We start from the raw sequence: 8,882 nt of genomic DNA on the forward strand, positions 1-8,882 counted from the left end.
ACCTACCTAAAGTAAAACTATATAGATGATCCATGAAAATTAGTATAATCTTATTCCTACTGATGATTTTAAACAGCAAAAACAGAGAAGGGCAGAACACAAGTAAAATGAGTTATATTTAGGCTGCACGTTCTTACTCTTAAGCTTGAAATCTCAGGGCTGATCATGAACCTGCCTGGAGCCATGAATTTCCATATACAAGACGAAGCTTTGAAATCTTTTTCAAACTCTTATGTTTGAACTGCAGAAGGCCGGAGATGAGAAGACAGTTTCTAAAGGAGAGAGGAGAGGCCTCTCTGTCACACTGTGCCTTTCATCTTTAAACACTAAGGACCAACGTACAGAAGAAGAGCCAGCATAGGCTGAGACACAACGGCTCGACCCAAGGTTGCAGCCTGGTATTGCCTCCCTTGCAGCAGCCCCAACTGAAGAACATGCCAAGGATACACAAGGATATTTCTTGGGACTGCTTTCCCCATCTCCAGTGATTTATATCTCAGGGGCTTTCAAAGACAGAAGTGGTATTTTGTATTTAAAAGTCCCCGTCCTCAATAATGGATTTCAAAGTTTCAACATTTCATGCTAAAATGCAAATTTCTACCTACAACTTATGTTTTGCTAAGCAAAAATCAAGATTTTTAGGAACAGATGCATTTAAAGACCCTAGTGCCACCACTAAAACAGTATCAGCATATTTTGTTTGTAAACTACACATGACTCTGTTTCTAATATTTTTGTTCTTGCATGCTTTTCCAAGGTGTTAGATCTTTCTCTTGGTACCCACAGAGCTTGGTATCCACAATAACCTGTGGGGCACCTTGAATTAGGGGGATACTTGTTTCTGATGGGGTAAAATTAAAACCCTAGCAGTTCTCAAGGGATGCAGTTTGCATGCACTCATTCACGTGGATCTAAAGGAAATGTGGCCAAACACCAAGGAATAAAGTGAATAAAGTCTTGGACCTCAAATCTCAGCATCTGTCAACTTCTGTGTGAAACTAACCTAACTGCATGGGTTTCTGCATTTATTTCTCACATAAAATTGGCCCTGAAATGAAATAGGATGTTTCTGAAGCCAGAGGGGATTTCAGCCAAAAAACTAAGATAATGTTCATCAGCAAATTTGACCCAAGGCATTACTGAGCCTCCTAGGCCTGTGTTATATATCAGAAAAATTCTTCCCAGAGAGCCATTCTCCATAATAGCCGCTGCTTATTGCTCTGCATTTTGCTGTAAGCCAAGCTCATAAATGCATTTTTAATTGATGTAATGGTAGACTTGGAATTTTCAGGGAAAAAAAGAACTATAATTCCTTCAATTATGCTGAAATACTTGTGAGACAATTTTAAATAGGTGTCTTCTAGAAGGCTTCTATTTCTTCATTTTTAATACTTACCATAAGCTATTTCAGATGGGAGCTTTTTAAAAGTCAGAACATCAATAAAAGGTTGTTAAAAGAAGGCTCGTCTTTAGTTAGCTCAGGTTTTTGCTGAAGCTGTATTATGATACTGAATGCAGGTGTGTTTATGCACCTGTGTGTCTGTGTATATATGCATGTAACTAACAAAAAATGCATGAATAAAAAATCATCTCCTACTTGTCTGCTGCTTACTGTACAGCTTAATTGCTTCTGCAATACCAAAACCATGAGTTTTTCTAGCATGTGAGAACATGCGAGTCAACTTGCCTGACAGACAGGAAGCAAAATCTTGTTCGTGAAGACAGACTGACAGTTCAAGTGCAGGGAAATGGGAAAAGGGTAATCCAGGCTCCCTTTTAAGTTTGCTTAACAATAAGGTTTCCTTCTCTTCTGAGAAAATCAAAGATTACATTCACACAGGTAAAGGGCTTTTTAATGTGATTGTTTTAACTGAGTTTCTTTATGCAATTTTCCATTTGATTTAATTATATTTAGTATGATAAATGCTGCTTAATCTGAATTTTTTTTTTTTTCCATGTATGAAAAACAGAGATGAAAGATTAGGTTCTAGTGACCTGCATCAAAATATAATTTGGCTGGAAATGAAATGAATTTGGATTTAGCTGTATCTCCTGGATAGTTTTGCTGCAGCAACAAATCTTCATAAAGTTAAGCTCCCTCTGCTCAAGGAGTGGAAGAGGTGTGTTCAGCTGAGCTGTGAGAAGCTCCCGCGGTCTCTGCCCTGCCTGTGTGTGTCTGACTGGAGTCAATGCCATCAGATCCTCAAAATGTAAAGGAATTCAGGATTTTAAAGTAAGATTACTGCAGCAGCTTTTCATGGTTTAATTATTTTATATTGGAGGCTGCTGAATGATGCGTTTGGTGAGCTGATTGCTTTTCAGAGAGCATTAAAAGATTTAGTCGCTCCGTGTTTCGAACATTTGGAAATTCTCACACTGGGATTGAAGGAAGCTGTGGAGCAAATCATGTCTCTCCCCAGGCACTGGCGGCTCGCTACCTTGGTAGCCTGGGTTGTGTGGAAGGAATTGTAACAAAATGTAATTATTTTGGATTTAAGCTTTGTGGTAACTTGGTGTGTGTTTTGTCTCTCAGCTGTATAAAAGGCAATATGCACTGCTTGTTGGGTTTTCTTAATCGGTTAGTATTAATGGCAAGTATTAACAGAGCATTTTCCCCCTGCTCTGCTGGTGGCACCGGTCCCACTGGCTGCATGCCACCTGGTCTGGGCTGGTCCCAGGCACATGGCTGTGGTGGGGACCCAGGTGGGCATCTCCTCAAAATCCAGGTATCTTAATCTACCTCGGGGCATCAGCTGCAGCTCAGGGTGACACAGGCACCAAAACAGCATGCAGGCAACTTACCTGCCGTCTTGTGCTCCCTTCCTCACTGCACCGTTGGGCTGGAGTTGCCATCCGTCCTCCTCCTCAGTGGGGAAATATCCAACTATCGTGTATCCCAAGAGCATACGGTTCTGTTTACAATATTACAAAGATAACATGAAACGTATTGACAGAAAAATATATTTCTTTCGGATAGTGCCCAGGAGGAATAAGCGGTCACAAAAACATCCTTGCATCAAGGTACCTCTGACTGACACCCCCTCTGCAGGCGGCTGCCAGCTGGCCTTGCACTTGGGCATAGCAGCAAAGGAGACTGCCTGTCAGAACGGGCTTGAGATGAACTTGGTATCAAATAGAGGGATTGGTGTTTATTGAATGGTTAAAAATCTAGTGCTATTAATTCTATTGTAATTTTCTTCTGCACTGATTACAAAAAAGAAAAAAAAAAAAGAAAAAACTGCTTGGCAGCTCTTTCATAAGGACCTACTCAGAAAAATCTGATTTTTTTTAGAGCTAGAAATAGGTCTTGCCTGTGGCTGCTGCCACCTGCCGCTCCCTGTGCCACATGGGGACCTCTGCCATGCCGCTGATGGAGCTAGAACAACCATTTCCACCTATCTTGCTCTCCTCTTTAACAAATTTCCTCCTGTTACCAGGCCCCAGACCCTCCCCAGTGACAGCTGAACACCCTCTGAGATGTCTCCGTAGTCTTCCATGTGCCGTCCTCATAGGCGGCTCTGGTGGAACCACAGCTCGGTGCTCACCTGGGCAGGGACAACATGGCAGCCAGGGGAGCTCTGCCTGACCGCAAAGGCTGAGACAGGCCCAGCAAACACGGAGGTCTGTTAGGAGCCTCTGGAGCAATGCCAAGGCAGTTGAAAAGGAATTGGATTAGTTTTTTATTTATTTTCTGTTCTTGTCCTCTGTATTGGGAGACAAAACGGTGCCCTGGAGGGATGATGTTCCTACGCAGATCTTGGAGATAGTTGATATCAATTGCACTCTCCCCTCCTTAAAGCATTTTCTTGTGGCCCTTCTGAAGCATCAACTGTCTCACCAGCACTTCCCTACAAAGCCTGTGAACTAACAAACATTTGATAGTTTCACAAAGCAGAAGTTAAGGTGATGTTTCCCTGCTTTCTGCTTTAGAAGTTAGGCTTCTGAGAAGATAGCTTTTTCTCACCCTGTGGGGTTTGAAGACATGTCTGATCAGTGTGTAGAAGAAGCCCAAGTCCCTGACAAGCCTTTTGAAAACAAAGCAAAAACTGAGTTGTCCTCTCTTTTCTTCAAAGGTAGCCCTAACGACAGAGTATGTTATTTGATAAGACATCTCCTGCCCCACTCCATGCAGATATCCTACCTGCTTGTATTGCAGGGCAAGGGAGAAATGAAATCCCCAGCACTATAAAGCTCCACAACGTGGTTGTAGTTCTTTTGAATCCTCACAGTGGAACTTCGTTAAATCTCTTTTATTGTGGATTTCCCTCACTAAGCCATAGTAAAATGGATAAATCTAATAATTTCTCTGAATTTGATTCCACTTGCACTTTCTCTTTCCTAAGCAGCTTTTTGTGTCATGAATAATTAATAGTTCATCTATTTAATAGTTAATCTCATGACATTTCTCTGCATCTGGTAGAAAATACCCAGAACAATAATGCTGGCTAATAATGTTAAACTGATGAGCAAAGAAACAGCACCTACATTCTCAGCTCATGATGTGGCAAAGATCAAGAAATTCTGCAAAGCTCAAACTAAAGTAAGATATAAATTGCACTAATACTGACTAATGGATAATGAGATTCCATTCTAATGTTGGTAATGTGCAATGTAAGTGTTTGCTGTTTCTTGAATAGGAAATCTTTGACCATTTAAGCAAGTCTTTAGCACCGAACGTTCATGGCCATGACTATATTAAAAAAGCCATTTTGTGTATGGTACTGCGGGGTAATGAGAAGGTTCTCAACAATGGGACATGCATTAAAGGAGACATCAATATCTTATTATTAGGTAAGAGCATGTAGAGTTAATAGTGCATTGATAAGTTATTTTATTATCCCCCCTCCTATCATGCCCGTGTAGTTCTGTTATGCAATATTAGCAAGAAAATAAAAGCCAACCCAGTACAAAGACTCATTTCGTCTTATATAAGAATGTTTGTTAGTGTCTTAGGATCAATTTATTTTATCCTTGGGCACATTTTTACAATTATTTCTGTTTTGTCCCACACTTCCCTATTTACTTGACATCTGTTCTATGTTTCTGAGTAGTGCCGGCACAATGTGCAATCGAGTCTAATCCTGCACTGCTCATTCGGGCGAGACACCCACTGATTTCACGAATGGGCTCCAGATTATCGCTCAAGCTGATGGAACTATTCTACTTCTGTCACTTGTAGGCATGGTGGCTGTTCAGTTGTGACTTCATTTCCAAATGCTTCATTTTCAGTACCCATAATTAAGTTACATTAGCCTGACAACACTAACCTGCTACATAACAGCTCCTGGCAGAGGTGTCAGGTTCTTTGCATGAATCAAGCTCTTTATTTGTCTACAGAGTGTCAATCCAATATTTGATTACTTTCTTTAAAAACAGATTAACCTAAAACAATAATCCTTTCCAAATCTTTCTATTTGAGTATGTCCTTTCTCTCCTGAAGAGGGAAACTTGCATGCTGACTTATTGGCAGTACTGAAACAACTCTTCATCCACATCTCACTACTGGGATTTTAACCATGTCAGTACAGGTGGGATGAGTTATCCAACAACCCTTTATCAAAAGCACCTGCCCAGCATCTGAATTACCTTGCTGTATATCCAAATATAGCATACATGGAGCCATGAAAATTCAAAGCAGTTGTATAATGGCACTCAATGACATGCTAATGGATCTGCTAAGCCTTGCAATCCCAAGAACTGTCTAGTCAAGCTTTAATAAACCCAAAAGCTGGTCCCTTAATAACATGCAAAGCTAGGTCGGACAAAGCCATACTTCTTTGAAATTTGGAATGAGATCTTAAATTAAAAATATATATATATTTATTCTGGGAGGGTTCTGAAGCAAGAACTCTAATAAGGAAAGTATGGTTTGAGCAATTATATATTATTTATTGAAACATCAGGATTTCTGAGGATGTCTGTAGTACCTACCTATGTTGCAGTAATGTCTGAAGGGGTGTTAGGTATGTGGTTGCTTTACATATTTTTTAATACATAAATACAAATTGATATTTATGAAAGTTTGCACTCCTGACCTTAGAAATGCCAGCTTCTCTTTCTTTTCAGTTTGAGGCTGAAATGAGAAACTATAATTCTTCTTATATACCAGTACTATTGGCGTAACTTTACAACTGTCTAGAGCAATTTAGAAGCTAATCAGTGGTGCATGATTTTCAAGTTTGCTAAGACAAGAGCATTCTGGAGGGGAAATGCTGGGAAAAAGAAAACAAACAAACAAACAAACAACAAGGTTTTTATTTGATTTGCTCAAAATTTTCTCCTGCTAAACTGAAGCTGAATATTACACCTCACAACATTTATATGGAAGCTGTGCTTTTTAGTAACATATAAAAGGTTGCTATCTTAGAAAAAAATGTACTGATGATGTTTCAGGGTATTCACAAGGTTTAAGTGAATGTTTCATACTTTGAAAGTTTTGATATTTTATTTGAAAAGAGGAAAAACTTTTCTTCTTCTCAGTATCCATTTCAACATACTCACAACATACTTGCAACACTGTCAGAGGCATCTTCTTCTTTTTACAGGAAAGGAGCTTAGAAGCACTGAATAAACACTTATAAAAGCTGGCTGTAACCACCCTTCAGCTGCCTGGCAAACTGCATTTCTTGAGGCCATGGCCCCAGGTTGCCCTGGAGTTGTCAAAATTAGGTTTAGCATCTTCTGACCCATCAGCCGGGACTCCTGGCTCTCCTGCTTCTGCCACCTTCATCCAGCTGCTGAGGTCTGTCTGCCCACAGCAACAAAGCTGATGGCTGTTGGATTTTGGGATCTAATGGGGAAGAAGTGTCTTGGTGACCATTGTGGCCATTGAGGAGTAGTGCTGCTGGAGGTCCTGTGTTTGCTTCCGCCGAGTGCCGTGTCCCCGCTCGTGACTGCTGGACTAAATGGCAGCAAAACCTCAGACCAACAAACAGGTACTGGTAGGTCACCTTTTCTCAATCTGGTGTGACAACTATTTACTCTGTGCTCTTAACCCTGCCAATAGTCCTGATTTAACTGTCTTCCCAATAAATTGAGGAAACTGGTTTACTATTTCCTAGGGGTATTTGGGCAATTAGTTGTAAAAATACTTTGTAAGTTCAAGAACATTTATCTCATTCAAGTTATTTCCTGCCAGAGCCTGAAAGTACTAAGATTCAAGTTTACTGGAGCAATTAGCTCCTGACATCATCAGCAAATATTTAATGACTATCCCTAATGCCCAGCTCCAAGGTCTGGTCCTACATCCTACAGTCGCTGGATCTGAAAGGGGTGATCGTGATGCTCCTCCTGCCATTGTTTCTCCTGCACATCCATGGAGAAGAGTCAGGGCTCTGGCTGCTGGCACCCACAGTGTTTCCCCTTCCATAGAAGTTTTGTACTACACATTTGTGTATTTGCATGGGGTTGTTGTATTACTAAACATAAGTGAAGTTTGAGGTTTAATGATAAATAAGCTCTGCTGCAGCTGGGAAAAGACCTTTGGCAAGGGTAATCCTGCTAATGCGTGGCTCCATCTGAGATGATCCAGACCCTCAGGAGCACATGGCTATGTCTTAGTGACCTTTGAGAGGGATGTGCAAAAATATTCTGACTTCACCAGTAGCTACTTAAAGTTCAAATAATTTCAGCACCCCTTGTGACAAAAGCCAAAAGTGATATGGAAGCAGAGGATATTTACTGCATTCCTCTCTAATAAACTAAGGGAAGTAACGCACCCACAGATACTGTACATGTTTTTCAGCACAAATTAATAATTCGCATAGATGCTGAATAAAATGATAGAAAAGAAAGGTCAGGATTTCTCTACTGCTTATTAGGCTATTTAATTTTTTCTCCAGTGCTCTAAAACCAGCGTGCAAAAGGCTTTGGCCCCACAGCTCAAAGATGGCAAAGTGCTCTGCTTTCCCCTTTAAGAGGCGGTCTTTGTATTGCAAAATATTCCCTAAACCGCTTCCACCATCAGCAGGGGGTCGCCGCGGAGGCAGCTGACAGCAACTGTACCTGCTGATTAAGAAACTTATGCTCAGCCTTGCGTTTCCAAAGATACCTAAATTTCCGTCTTCTGAGCTCTAATACCCTTCTGTCATGCAACAGGCACCACACGCCCAGCTGTGCACCTGTTTGCACATCAGCAAGCTCCTGCACCCAAGGCTTGGGGTTTTTTTGGTAAAAAAAGCCTTTAAGTGATCTTGATACCACCTAATAAGAAATGAAAAAGTGCTTTATACCTGACGAATATTTGTGGAAGGGAAAAAAGCCAACAACCTCTGTGCCTGTGCGTCTCTGCATCTTTATGCGTGATTCTCATTGTCACAATTTTTAGCCCACCCAGTCCTCTTCCACCAGCTGCGGGAAAAACGACAGAGAGCTGATATGGAAGTAAAACCCCAGCCACAGCCATCTAAGAGTCATCTGACACGCCTGAGAAGTGGTTTGTGCAATATGGGTATAAATCAAGGCAAGTGGAAGCCAAGATAACTTGCTCCTATGAAAACAGGTGGTACCACCTAATCTAGGTGCTCAGGTGTGATTATGACATAAATGAAAGCATTTCCATGACTTTGCTAGCACAAAGGGCAGAGTGGCTGGCTCATTCGAACCCCAGGGGAAAAAAGATAAATAAACCTCTGTTCTTCCTTTCCCCACATTTCATTTCAGCAACACCTTTGAGGTTGCTGGGACCTCATTCCAAATGGATGCGTCTGTTGCTATTTGTATTTCTCAGAAATTCAAATTTGTTCCAAGATTCACTCCTGGGGGTAAGGCGGTTGCCAGCCAGTGCTCTGCAGGTCTTTCACAGACAGGGGTGCAGCCAGGTGGGGAGGTTTGATGTCAACCAAATTGTTATGCAGTCACTCCCACCGTGTGACCACACAGGG

This window comes from Patagioenas fasciata, chromosome 2 (genome assembly GCF_037038585.1).
Source record: "Patagioenas fasciata isolate bPatFas1 chromosome 2, bPatFas1.hap1, whole genome shotgun sequence".
In the NCBI taxonomy this organism is placed as follows: Eukaryota; Metazoa; Chordata; class Aves; order Columbiformes; family Columbidae; genus Patagioenas; species Patagioenas fasciata.